This window comes from Mirounga angustirostris, unplaced genomic scaffold, assembly GCF_029215605.1.
Source record: "Mirounga angustirostris isolate CCGP_5_RB_7025 unplaced genomic scaffold, mMirAng1.0.hap1 SCAF_6, whole genome shotgun sequence".
Classification (NCBI taxonomy): domain Eukaryota; kingdom Metazoa; phylum Chordata; class Mammalia; order Carnivora; family Phocidae; genus Mirounga; species Mirounga angustirostris.
This window is the reverse complement of record NW_026991714.1, coordinates 44,895,448-44,908,135: the sequence shown is the minus strand read 5'-3', so window position 1 is coordinate 44,908,135 and position 12,688 is coordinate 44,895,448. Positions and strand designations below refer to the sequence as shown.

The 12,688-nt window shown below is 51.1% G+C and overlaps 1 pseudogene; it reads left to right on the top strand.

Moving 5' to 3' along the window:
* Window positions 1-2,127: 2,127 nt before the first annotated feature.
* Window positions 2,128-3,961, top strand: LOC123845696 (serine/threonine-protein kinase PLK1-like; annotated as a pseudogene).
* Window positions 3,962-12,688: the final 8,727 nt, after the last annotated feature.

The following is a 12,688-nucleotide window of genomic DNA, read 5'->3' as shown; positions in this document are numbered from 1 at the left end:
GGATGCTTATCTTTATGAAATCTTGCGAAGTGTGCACCATACTGTTTTTGTACTCCCATGGGCGATGTATGGAAGTTCTAGTGCTCCACACTCTTGTCAACACTTGGTATTGTCAATTTTTTAAATTTACTTTTAGCCATTCTAATGGATATGTAATGGTATTTCACTGCGGTTTTAACTTGTATTTTCCTAATGACTAATGATGTGGAACATATTTATCAAATGTGTACATATATTACACACATCTTTGTCAGATATATGCTTTACACATATTTTATCACAGTCTGTGCTTTATCTTTTCATTTTTCTTAACACTATCTTTTGAAGAGCAGGATTAAAAAAATTTTGATTAAGTCTAATTTATCAAGTTTTATTTTTATGATGCATGGCTTTTGTGTCCTAGTTAAATATTTTTACTTTATTTTTTTTTAAGATTTTTAAAAATGTATTTGATAGAGAGAGAGAGATAGTGAGAGAGGGACCACAAGCAGGGGGAGTGGGAGAGGGAGAAGAAGGCTTCCCGCTGAGCAGGGAGCCTGATGCGGGGCTCGATCTCAGGACCCTGGGATCATGACGTGAGCGGAAGGCAGACGCCCAACGACTGAGCCACCTAGGTGCCCCTACATATCTTTATTTAATCCAAAGCCGTAATGGTTTTATCCTCCAGTTTTCTTTCAGAAGCTTTATAAATTTAGTTCTTGCATTTAGTACTGATCCATTTCAAGTTCATTTTGTGTGTGATTTGCAGGAAGGGTCAAAGTTCATTTATGCATATGAATGTCCAATTATACCAGCACAACTTATGAACCATATATGTATGGACCCATAGCTGGACTCTTATTCTGTTCCATTGATCGATCTGTTTGTACTTGTGTGTCTATACTCTATGTGTGTCCAGGACCCCATTGTCTATTTTTGTAGCTTTATATTAAGTCTTCAAATCGGGTAGTATTAGTCAAAAGACAACTTTGTTCTTTTTCAAAATTGTTTTTCCTATTCTAGATCCCTTGCATTTCTATATAAATTTTATAATCAGGTTGTGAATTTCTAAACAAAAACCTATCAGGATTTTGACTGAGATTTCTTGTCCCTGTATGGAATTCCTTTTGATAAATTAGGAATGGTATTATTCCTAATTGCCATTGATTTCTGAACAAAACTTTGGCATTTCAGTAAACTGGCTGATTTTCACTTGGCTGAGTGTTTAGAAGCCTATGCTTCTCACCTTCTCTTCTGATCCTAGTATGCATCGCTCTGGGGATAGAAACACCCGGGAATGTACCCAAGGCTCCAGGGACCACCATTTTGTCCTGAGAGGAAAACCAGCTTCCTCCTTCAGGTGAACTCTGTGTCTGCGATGGTGAGGTAAAACCTCACAACTCAGGCTCAAGAGAAGCTGTTTTAGGCATTTCCAAACAGCCACCCTTCCCTTGTTTGTCCAGAGCAAAGTTCATGTGGTTTTGGGAAAAGTCGTCTTACTCATAGCCCAAGAACACCACAGGCCCTAGGAAGAGAGTATTCTGGGAAGGGGTTGAGGAGAGGCCCAGAAAGAGCCGGAGCAGAGGCACAATCTTCTGGAAGCATTACCACCGCTGGCAAGGGAGGTCTTGCAGATGCAATATCCAGAGCTGGGGCCATGCTGGCCACAGAGCCAGCTCCCCTGGGGCGCGCTACCCTCAGAAAGCGCATTTCAGCGGGGGGACTGTTGCCTGTTCTTTATACTGTGAATTGTTAGCAGGTTCTAAATAGACCATTCATTTTTCCTTTGCACACAGAAGGGTCTCACACCTCCAACTACCACCACCGGCTTGAATGTTTCAAGTCAAAACATTCCCCAAATGACAGCCCTTGGGTGAGATGCAGGGCTGGCCAAGAGTTTGGAAGATAAACAACCCCCCATCAGCCTGGAAACCACTGGGTACACAGGACACTGGGGCAGCTTGCTCACAGAAGCTGGGAGCCCGAGCATTTTAACCAGTTAATCTGATAAAGCCACTTTCCCTCCGAATGCCTGCCTCTACTTCCCCTCTGTCCCAGGAAATAAGCCCATCCCCAGGACTGGCGGCCTCAGGGAATGGGGTCCAGGGCACAGAGTGGGACAGCCTAGGGCACAGGGAGGACCTGAGCCACTCCCTCTCTAGTTGTAGAATAAAAAAAAAAAAAAAAGAGGCTTTTGTAATGTTCCCAGCACTGCGTTCGAATCAGGAAGCAGCGCAGCAGGGCCAAGCCTCCGTCAGACCCTACTAGGTCCGCTGAGCAACTCCCGGAACAGGACGGGCGATGGCGACTGCAGGGAAGCCAGCCCCAGTCAGCCCTGGAAAAGCCAGGGTCTCAGAAGTTTCGGCTCCTGGGGCTCCCAGCCGCAGCCAAGCTCCTATGAAGGAGATCCGGGAGGTCCTAGTGGACCCTTGCAGCCGGCGGTGCTATCTGCAGGTGTTGCTTTCTGGGAAAGGGCACCTTCATCAAGTGCTTCGAAATCTAGGTCTCAGACACCAAGGTGTTTGTGGGCAAAATCTTGCCTACGTCGCTGCTACTCAAGCTGTACCAGAAGAAGGAGAAGGCATCCATGAAGGTGTGCATTCACCGCAGCCTCGCCCGCCGACATGCCATGGGCTTCCATGGCTTTTTCGAGTACACGACTTGGTGTTGGAGCTCTGCTGCTGGAGATGTCTGGGGAAGAAAGCACTGACTGAGCCTCCTTGGATGCCAGGACCTGCCCTGAAACCAAGTTCATCACTGGGACCTCAAGCTGGGCTAACTCTTACTTGGTGAGGATCTGGAGGCGAAACTAGGGGATTCTGATTGGCAACCAAAGTCAAGTATGACAAGGGGAGGAAGAAGCCCCTGGGCGGGACCCCTACTAACATAGCTCCAGAGGTGCTGAGCAAGAGGGCATGGTTCTGAAGTGGACATGTCCCTTGGGTGAGTCACGTGTACCTTGCCATTGGGCAAACCACCTTTTGAGATGTCTTGCCTCAAAGACACTGATAAAGAATGAATACAGTATTCCAAGCACATCAACCCCATGGCCACCTCCCGAGTTCACAAGATGCTTCGGACAGTTTCCATTGCCTGTCAGACCTCTCACGAGCTGCTCAATCACAAGTTCTTTACTTCCGGCCTCATCCCTGCCCTTGTCCCCGCACCTGCCTCACCATTCCACTGAGGTTTTCAGTCGTTCCCAGCAGCCTGGACCCCAGCACCAGAAGCTTCTCATAATCCTCAGTAAAGGCAACAAGAAGCCCCAGCCCCAGCCCCCTGGGAAAGAGGAATCAGCGGTCCAGGAGACCAGTAAGGTGGTAGATTCCCCCCTTGGGGACATGCTGTGGCAGTTACATGGCATTAATGCCTCCAAGCCGCCGCCTGAGGATCCCGCCTGCATCCCCATCTTCTGGGATGGCAAGTGGGGGGACTATTTGGACAAGGACAGCCTGGTGTGACAACAGTGTGGGGGCGTGCTTCGATTACATGACTCATTCTCTGCAACGACAGTGACAGCCTGAAGAATGTAGAGCATGATGACATAGAGTCCTCCCTCGCGGTGGGCTCCCATCCCAGCTCCTCGATGAAGAAGATCACCCACTTTAAGGGTTTCTGAAACCATGTGAGCGAACACCTGCTGAAGGCAGATGCCAAGACCACGCCCCAGAATCTAGCCCAGCTACCCCGCCTGTGCACCTGGTTTTGCACCTGCTAGTCCATCATCTTGCACCTCAGTCTGGCTGTGTGCACATCAACTTCTAGGACCGTGCCAGACTCATCCTGTGCCCACTCATGGCAGCTATTTACCGACCTCGACGAGAAGTGGGACTTTGTTAGGTACCGCCTGAGCCCCCTGGAGGAGTACCCCTGCCTCCAGGGGCTGGCCGGCCGGTTCCACTGTGCCTGCATGCCGGTGGACAAGCTTCAGAGGCCATGCTCAGCCACCAACGGCCTCAGGGCCTCCTTCCCTCTGGACTAGTGCCCCCCTCACCCCCGCCAGGACCTTGGGCCCCCATGGGTTAGCGCCCACTGTGCTATTTGGGGTAATGTGCCCCCTGGCTGCTGGGGACTGGGAGAAAGCTACCTCATCCTTGCAGGTGGGGTTTGCTCTGTGCATAGCTCTTTTTGAACATACTGGGGTGTGGATTGTATGGCCTCTTCCCCTTGCCTCCCAACCCCATCATATGAATTGTGTAGAATATTGCTACTGAACCTGGACTGTTCTTTCCTTGACTTTATATGCATTAAACCCCTGTGAATCTTTAAAAATTTGGGGAGTATTGATTGGCTGTTAGTTGTCATGTGCGCTCAGAGGCTGCTGGTCTCAGCCAATAGGCAGCAAAAATGAAGTACTCCCGAGGTGCAGGGCAGAGGGGGTAGACGGGATGCCCACCTGCGCTGTTCCTTGGTCCAATAAGACATGTAGCAAATATAAACAAATTCGGTGACAGCACATTACCAAGTCTTCCACAGAGCTCCTTCGACAAAAGGCAGTGTTCTGCTGAGAGCTGTGTTGGTCCTGGGCTGACAGGGCCCAGAGGACGCCACAGTGACTCTGCCACGGGAATACACCTCTTGGGAGTGGTTGGGTGGGAAGAAGACAAACCTTGTGAGACCTCCTTGGAGGACCCACTGTCTCCAGGGCATCTAGCTGAGGAGTCAAAGAGCTCAAAAAGCAAGCCAAAAGCTTGGGAAGGCAGTGAATGCGAAGGAAAGGGAGGAAGGAACGCAAGGAACCCCAGGTGGTAAGTTCTGTGAGGGGTCCCCACTCACGGGCCTCACGACAGCGTTGGTCCACTCGGGAGGGGTGGTTGGTCCAGGAGGGATGAAGCGCAGACGGGAAGGCTCAGGGATCCTGGAGGGAAGCTGGAGAAGGTAGCTCCGTGTTGACCCGGGCAACAAATGCAACCACACCAAGAAGACGACAGGACACGGCCCCAAGGCACACTTGCGAGGGGCATTGTGGCTGAGCGGTTGCTGGCCAGGCCTCTGGGTCGGGGGCCCTGCGCTTGCTGCTGTGTGACCTTGAGCAAGTTACTCAGTCTCTCTGAGGCTCAGCTTCCCCAACTGTAAAATGAAGACTCAGCAGTTACTTTATAGGGGTTGTTGGGAGGATTTCCTGAGAAACATTTAGTCACGGCTCCAAAGTGGCAGTGACAATTACGAAGATGGAACACCTGGGGTCCAAGGGACAGCTTTCATGCCACACTTGCCCGGAATGACGTAGACTCTGCCAGTGTTTGGCAGACTTGGTTTCTACCAGGAAGCTCATCTGGCCTGGGACTTGAGGGTGGGAACTCCACATTGACCACAGCCAAGTTTTAATGCATGAAGAGGATTCCGTGAGCGCTGGGGGCTTCCTACTTATCCAGATGACCCTATCTATGTACTTATATTTCAGAAGATCCTCAAGCTTTTTCCTTCCAATTGTGTGTGGGCGGGGGGAGGCAGAAGAAGGGAGACGTTTGAGGCCAAGGCCATCTCTGTGACGGCAGGGCAAGAGCCAGAGGGGGGCCTGGGGCACCAGAATCCCACTGCATCAGCAGAAGCACAAATACCAGACGATTGTCTCAAGGATAAAAGAGGATTTAGGATGACTTGATTTAAAGCTTCCCTTTCTCCTGTTTTGGGCACAGGCCTGGGTGTAGGGATGGGACTGAAAACAGACAGAGCCTTGTTAGGGACTTGAATTTTCACATGTAGAATGACAGAACTTCAGAAAGGATTTTCTCCTTCATGTGCCCCTCCCATCATGTGTCATCTCACCTGATTTTGTTTTATTTTTTATGTTTTAATTTTTAAAAAAGATTTTATTTATTTGAGAGAGAGAGAAAGCAAGAGACAGAGCACGAGTGGGAGGGGCCGAGGGAGAAGCAGACTCCTTCCTGAGCAGGGAGCATGACCCGGGTCTCGATCCCAGGACCCCGGGATCACAACCTGAGCCGAAGGCAGACGCTTAATCAACTGAGCCACCCAGGTGCCCTAACCTGATCTTTAAATGTAAAACTCCATTTGTATTCCAGCGTGATCATGGGAGACTCGTCTCCTGGGGTCCCAGCCTGGTTTGTATCTGAAGCGAAATGTGCAGGGGAGCCTTCAGCTGACACCGAAACTCTGGCAAAACCGGCCGGCATCCCTCTCAGCATCCTCACCACCCAGCTGAGCCCCGGGCCATCAGGGTGAGAGCAGATGGGCCTTTCCGGCCACCTTTCACTGGCTCTGCTCTGTGTGGTGGTATTCAAGGCTCCCAGTCCCCGGTAGGACGGCAAAGCATGAGAACCCAGCGTCGGGTCAGGGACCAGGTGTCGAGCATACCAATGACCAGACCTGTGTGAACAATTGGAGCGAGGGTTTGCAGTTCCAGTCGTGAGCCTGCCTGCTCCATGTGGGGAGATGCATATGTCTTGGGTCACATCCCAGCTGGCAATTTCCAAATTCACCAGGAATTCCGCCACCGCAGCCCCCAACTATAAGACTGATAACAACCCCCTGCCCCCTTCCCCACCAAAGGTGCTGGGTGCGTAAATCCTGCTTTTCCGTTTATTCGGCTCAGGGGTTCTGCAGAGGACGCACAGCCATGGCCCTCGGTCCCCTGACACCGGGGACCCCTCCTTCACTCACACAGAGGTTTTGCTGGGGCCGGAGATCTGCCTTCCCTGAGGCTCGTCAGTTTAGGGGGAAGGGGTTCCTTTCTGAACGCTGTGTTCCAGCCCCAACATGCCTCCCACGAGAAGGGGTATCCTGAAGTCTGAGAGGCAACTGGCTGAGGAACAGGGTAAAGCAGGGACTGGCTTAGGCTGCTGCCTGAGGTGGGCCATGAAGGGTAAGCTTCCTGCCTGGGGTGGGGGCCCCCCCGCCCTGAGCTGCCAATGGCAGCAGCAGGTTTCCCATCGGGGGGTCTTCCTGAAATTCTCTCTTTGGAATGATGGAGCAAAATCGTGCCTGGAAACCAGATGGAGCCTGGAGGCCTTTCTCCAGCCTGAGCTCCTAGCCTTGCAGGCGTTGACTCATTCTCTTGTCCCATATCCACAAGAGGGACGCCCCTCCGCGTGTCACTGGGGAGTCCCTACTGGGTCCCCCACTTGCCCTGCTCATTCTCCCCGTCGGCAACGATGGCAGACTTGTTTCTTTTTCCGAGCGCTCACAGCCCCGTGGAGTGTGTGTGTACAAACCCACCCACTCCTGTTCTTTAACTCCTGAGGCGCCGGGTGTATTTTGCTCAGTTGTGTTTGCTGGTGCCCAAGTCCGTGGCATGCAGTGTAGACACGTGGTTCGGAAATCCTCCCTGTGCCTCACCATTGCCTGGGGAAATATTTAGAAATGCCCGGCCCCACTCCCAGAGACCCTGAGTTAACTGCCCTGAGGTCCGGACAGTGACGGTGACGGGCTGGAAAGCTCCCCGTGGGATCCCAATGTGCCGTCATTGTTGAGAGGCCCCCAAAAACTTGTCTCAGAACGAGCCAATCAGGCAGCTTTACCCCAGTGGCACTTTCTCTTTTATTTATTTATTTTCTTTGAGGGGGGCTGGATTCTCAACGCTTGTGGACATCATGAAACCTAGGGCATCTGAAGGTGCCCACCAGAGAATGGGGCTGGGCTGGGCCAGAGGGTTTGGAAGGGAGCTGGCATCATTAGGCAAGGAGAAATTAAGCCCCAGACACCGGCCTTCACAGCCTGGGGTCAGAGACCAGCACAGGGAAGCAAATCGCCCGGGACATCTGTACCCGTGGCATGCCCCAGGTACCCTTACTGGTGGGGGCACAGTGACTCTGGGTTCTTCACCCCCTGTCATCATCACACATTTGCTCTGTGCGTGGCATGGGTGGTGTGCTTGCTGTGCCCTTGTGTGTGGGGACTGGACTTTTGGAAATCCAGCGGGCTCCTCCTCTGCGTGTTTTTTAGTCACTGTTTTGTTTTTTTTTTAAGATTTTATTTATTGGGGTGCCTGGGTGGCTCAGTTGGTTAAGCGTGATCTCTCTCTCAAATAAATAAATAAAATCTTATTTATTAAGGCAGATGCTTAACTGACTGAGCCACCCAGGCGCCCCTTATTCACTCTTTTTGAGGCTTATCCGTGTTGACACAAGATTAACTGCATTACTATTTATTTATGCGTTCTCTTTTTGATGGTCATTTAAGACTGTGTCTAATTCTTTCCCATTGGAAATAATGCTACAACTTGAGGTAGAATGTCTATTCCGGGACATGGGTCCTGCGCGCAGGTGTTCACTCTCTCCGCGGCCATTGCCGCTTTCAGGCCCGCTGCGTGCCCGCGCCGGGCTCTCCTACGGGTCACCGTCCTCAGCACTGGTGATCTGGCTCTCAGTCGGTCCGTGTCTGCACTGGGCCTGGTGGCCTGGCGTTTGGTGACCTAGTCTGACACCAGAACTCTCCGTGGCTCAAGTCTCGGGCTTCCACCCCACCCCCCACCCCCATCTGGCCTCTCCTGTAAGGGAATGTTCTTTTTGGCAGGAAAGATTGGTGGTGTCTTGGAGCTATAAGGTGGGGTCTCATGCAAGTGGTCAATTTTAACTGGACCGCCAAGGAAGTTCAGTTTATGGTGATGAGGAGAGATGGCGAGTTTTCCTGATGAGGGGACAGCAGGGACCAGAGTAGGAGAATAAACATGGCAGAGCAGGATGGGGGTGAGGACTGGGCCAAGAGCAGGCTGCCCGATGGCAGCTGCTTCTGGTGGGAGCCGGCAGCTTCTTTTTAACACGAGGTGATGGAGGAAGTTAAAGCCTCACGTCCACCTCCCGACGACTTTGCTTGAGCGTTCTGACAGGACGTGGTGGATGGGCGTTGTCACTGGCAGGGCGATGGTGGCCCGGGGAACCCTGGGAAGAAGCATCTGTCCCCCACAGCCATGCCAGGGGCCCGGCTGGGCTTTGGGCTTGCTCACTCCTAAGACTTGTGGTCTACCAACTCATTTTCCTCCAACCCATTCAGAGTTGAGGCTCCAGGAAGCGGGGTGTTGTTCTCCCTCTGGGGCTCACAGGCTGCTTCTCGGCCCTCCTGCCTCCAAGTGAGGGGACTTGGGAAGCCACGTGCAGGCTTCAGCCCAGCAATGACCAGGGACCTGGGAACTGATGTCACAGCCACGGGGTTGGGGAGCGGACACCACGGGGCAGTCCAGCGTCCTCTCAGCTCAACTCGTCTTTGGCCTGAGGTTAAAGGAAGCCCCCAAAGCCCCAGTCTGGGGTACAGGAGGCCAGCATGTATGGGATTGGGTGAGGGAGCTCGTCAAGCTTGGCTGGCCTTGTGATTTCAAGCGAACTTCTGCTGGGAGAAACAGGCTTATTGTTTTTGAAAGCATTTACTCTGGGCAGAAGCTTGGGCTTTTGCCTTGTTTGACCTCCCGTAAAACTCAACTGCAAATTTCCAGCTCTACTGTTTGCAGGAATAAACCTGGAGGACAGTTACCGACTCCTTCCCCTTGGTTGGCCGTCCCCCTCCTGTGTCCACCCCGGACCCTGACTCTCACCTCCACACCGTTAGGAAATCTCGAGGGAAATGTTCCCAAGGGCAAGGGTGGAGGGCAGGAAGCTGGCTGGGCTGGCTGGGCTGGCTGATGGACCATTTGTCAGACGTGAACAGGCTGATGCAGCAGGGAAGATGGAGCCAAGGGATAGTGCTTTGACTTCATGCTTTGAGGCTGTGTGTGCGTGCGTGTGCGTGTGCATATTTCTCTTTGGTAGATCCTGGAAGGCCAGTGCAGTGAGAGAATTATTATTTTGAGCCTCCCATAGGTGCCAGGTACGCATTGTGTTGGAGTTGGGCAGGAGAGAGACTGTAAGGCATCTGCCTCATTTTTTCATGCTGCTTCTCCTGCATTTGACTTTGAAGAGGGGCATTCCTTAAGTCCTCACCTCCCTGCCCCCACCCCGTTTGGGAGACCCAAGGGCCTGGTGTACACCGTGTCATGAATAAAGGCCACTGAGTGAGTGACTGCCTTCGTGAAGTGGGTGGCTGTTTACTGAGCATTTATTATGGGGTCTCCTCATATCCAACCTATGAAAAAATGTATTGTTTTTTACAGATAGGGTAGGTAGACACTAGGCTCAGGAAGGTTAAGGGACTTGTCCCAGGTCTTGCAGCTAGGACTGTGTGTATGTGTGTGTGTGTGTGTGTGTATTGGGGAGGGTGGGTGGAGATGTACAAGAGATTTAAAAGGCTCATGGCATCATTTTAATTATTGTTCATTCTTGCAACTTCATCACATCCGTAAATTTGTGCATTTGTAGAGCTGATGGGATTGAGTGGGCTGCCCCTGGAAACTGGGGGCAATGAAAACAAAGTTGGGGGTTTTCCAAGCGGGTGCCTGATGCAGTACATTATCTCTAAAAACAGAACCTAAAAGAATGGATAGGAGAAGCCCTCTGTACCAAAAATAGGGAAGAAGAGAGATGAGCGGAGGGACCAGAGGGACAAGATCTTCTGTGACATTTAAATGGCCCCCTCTCTGAGACCCAGGAAAGAAGAAAGGCACACAAAGGAACAAAGCCAGGTCAACTGTTAAAAATTATTTAATAGAAAGTCCAATGTCAAAATGTAACAATAAACAAAAATACACATGTATAAATATGTATATATAATTAGACCTGTACACTTTCTCAGACCCTTTTCAAAATGGAACAGAATCATCATTACATCTTGGTGGTCAAATCAACAATAATATTCAAGCGACGTGGACCCACTGGTGCCGTGGGGAATATACTGCAGAAGCAGTTGGAGGGTTCAAAGAATTCCAATCATGTGAGAGCTGGGAGGATTGCCAAATGTCCTCTTCTGGAAACCCAGAGAGGGAAGATGAGCAATCCCACGGCTCTGGACATTGCACCTGATCTTTTCTTAGCACCTGTAGCCACCACTGTCCAGGGATAGCTTTCCTGTCGGGCAGGTTTTTCATTATTGAAATTTAGGTTGTTTGAAGTTTGTTTGCCCTTGTCTCCCAGATGAGAAACTCCTGGGATTTTTATCTTAAGACCTTCTTATTCTGCAGGCCAAGTGCCAGCACAGTGGTTTGGGGATGGATGCCATGAAGGTGTGCCGATTTGCTCTTAAAACAGTAGTGTCCAAAGTGGGTGTGCACATACCAGGGGGTACTCAAGGTCCCCTGGGGTGTTCAGAGAGAAGATGCCAGAACCTCTGTTTATAATATTTTGTATCTTATTCTTTTAAAATGGCTACACTGTGTACTTTTTATAATGTGTCTAATATAGTAGTCCAGGAGTATGTGAATATAGGCTTTCAAAAGATTAATAAACATCCAGAGGGGGTGCATCTCACAGAGTTTTCGCCGAGAGGCGTGTACGGTAGAAATAAACGGGTCCCCACTGCTTTATAGAACTCACGTGCATGCAGAGCGCTGGGGAGCCTGCCCTGCTGGGCTCCCGTGCCCACCACAAGGAAGCTTTGCAGGTGCTCAGAAGATCATTGCTCCAAGATACCCCTCAGACCCAACTGAGAGCGGATGCTTCCTAATCCTGCCACGGTATTTCACTTGAATGTAAGGCCTTATTCATAAGTAAAACACAACACACAGAGCAAATACACAGCCACGGACAACTGGCAAGGGGGCATTTTGATTCTTTCCTGGTGACAGTGAGGGAACCAGACCGGAGCAGACAATGGGGAGAGGGTGCCCTAAGGCAAACCTGGCCGTATTCCATGACCATCCCCCTGCCACCACCAAGGGGACCCCGCAGGACCTTAATTTTAAGGTAGGTGTGTGTGAGGCCAAATGCTCTTGTCAATTTCCAGCGTCACGACTGCCACAGGCCAAATTCTAATCGAAAGGACTAAGACTGTGGGATACTCAAGTGGGAACCGCAAGACACAGAATTAGAAATTCCTCACCAAGGAGCCGGAGGAATATCTGGGAAAAGGGTGTGTGTGAGCTAAATTCTTTCCAAGGGTTCAGAAGGCTGGTGTTGCTTTTGAATATGCCAACCTGCACCCAGAAGGGCGGGTGTTGGGGGTCTTGCAAAAGAGGTCAGCCCCAAGGAATATTCAGGGCCCTTGGGGATCCCTGGAGACCGAACTACTTGGCTAAGAAAAGTGCCTTCAGCACCCAATTCCTCCAACCTCTCAGGGAAACCATGTCACTTGTTTGAGCCTTTACTTAAGTTTCTAGAAACCAGGCTGCCTCACAGCTAGTATTTTCATTCATCGAATTCTTTTCCTTCTCTTTATAAAATTTCTAATTATTTGTGGGGTGAGGGGAGGGAAGAACCCATTGCTCTGAACTCTGAATAGGTTCTCTGGAAAACCTAAAAGGCACTGTGAGGTGTCTCCACAGAGAGCCTGCTTCTCCCCAAGCCTCCCTGCTTCACGACCGGAGGGCACAGGGCTGAGCTCGGTGGCCTCCTTGTCCCCACGAGGTCCAAGGCGGCTGTCTAGGTTGGCAGGTATTTGCCGTGTGCATACAATCCACTTGTGCTTTTTTTGTTTTGTTTTTATTTTTTACTATCCCCTTTCTTTGGCAGGATTCAGGTGTGCACTCCAGACCTAGCGGAGGCTGGGCCACAGGGCATGACCGAACCTGGGGAAGGGCTGTCCTAGGGCGGCCGCCTCTGGGTAGGATGAAGGAAGGCGTCACACTAAGCCCACGAGCCCTCGGCTGTTTCCCGGGAATTCATCTTAGGGCACCCCCCTTGTCGCGGGGTCTAGGCCAGCCTCGTACCAAGAGGTATTTTAGCCTCGG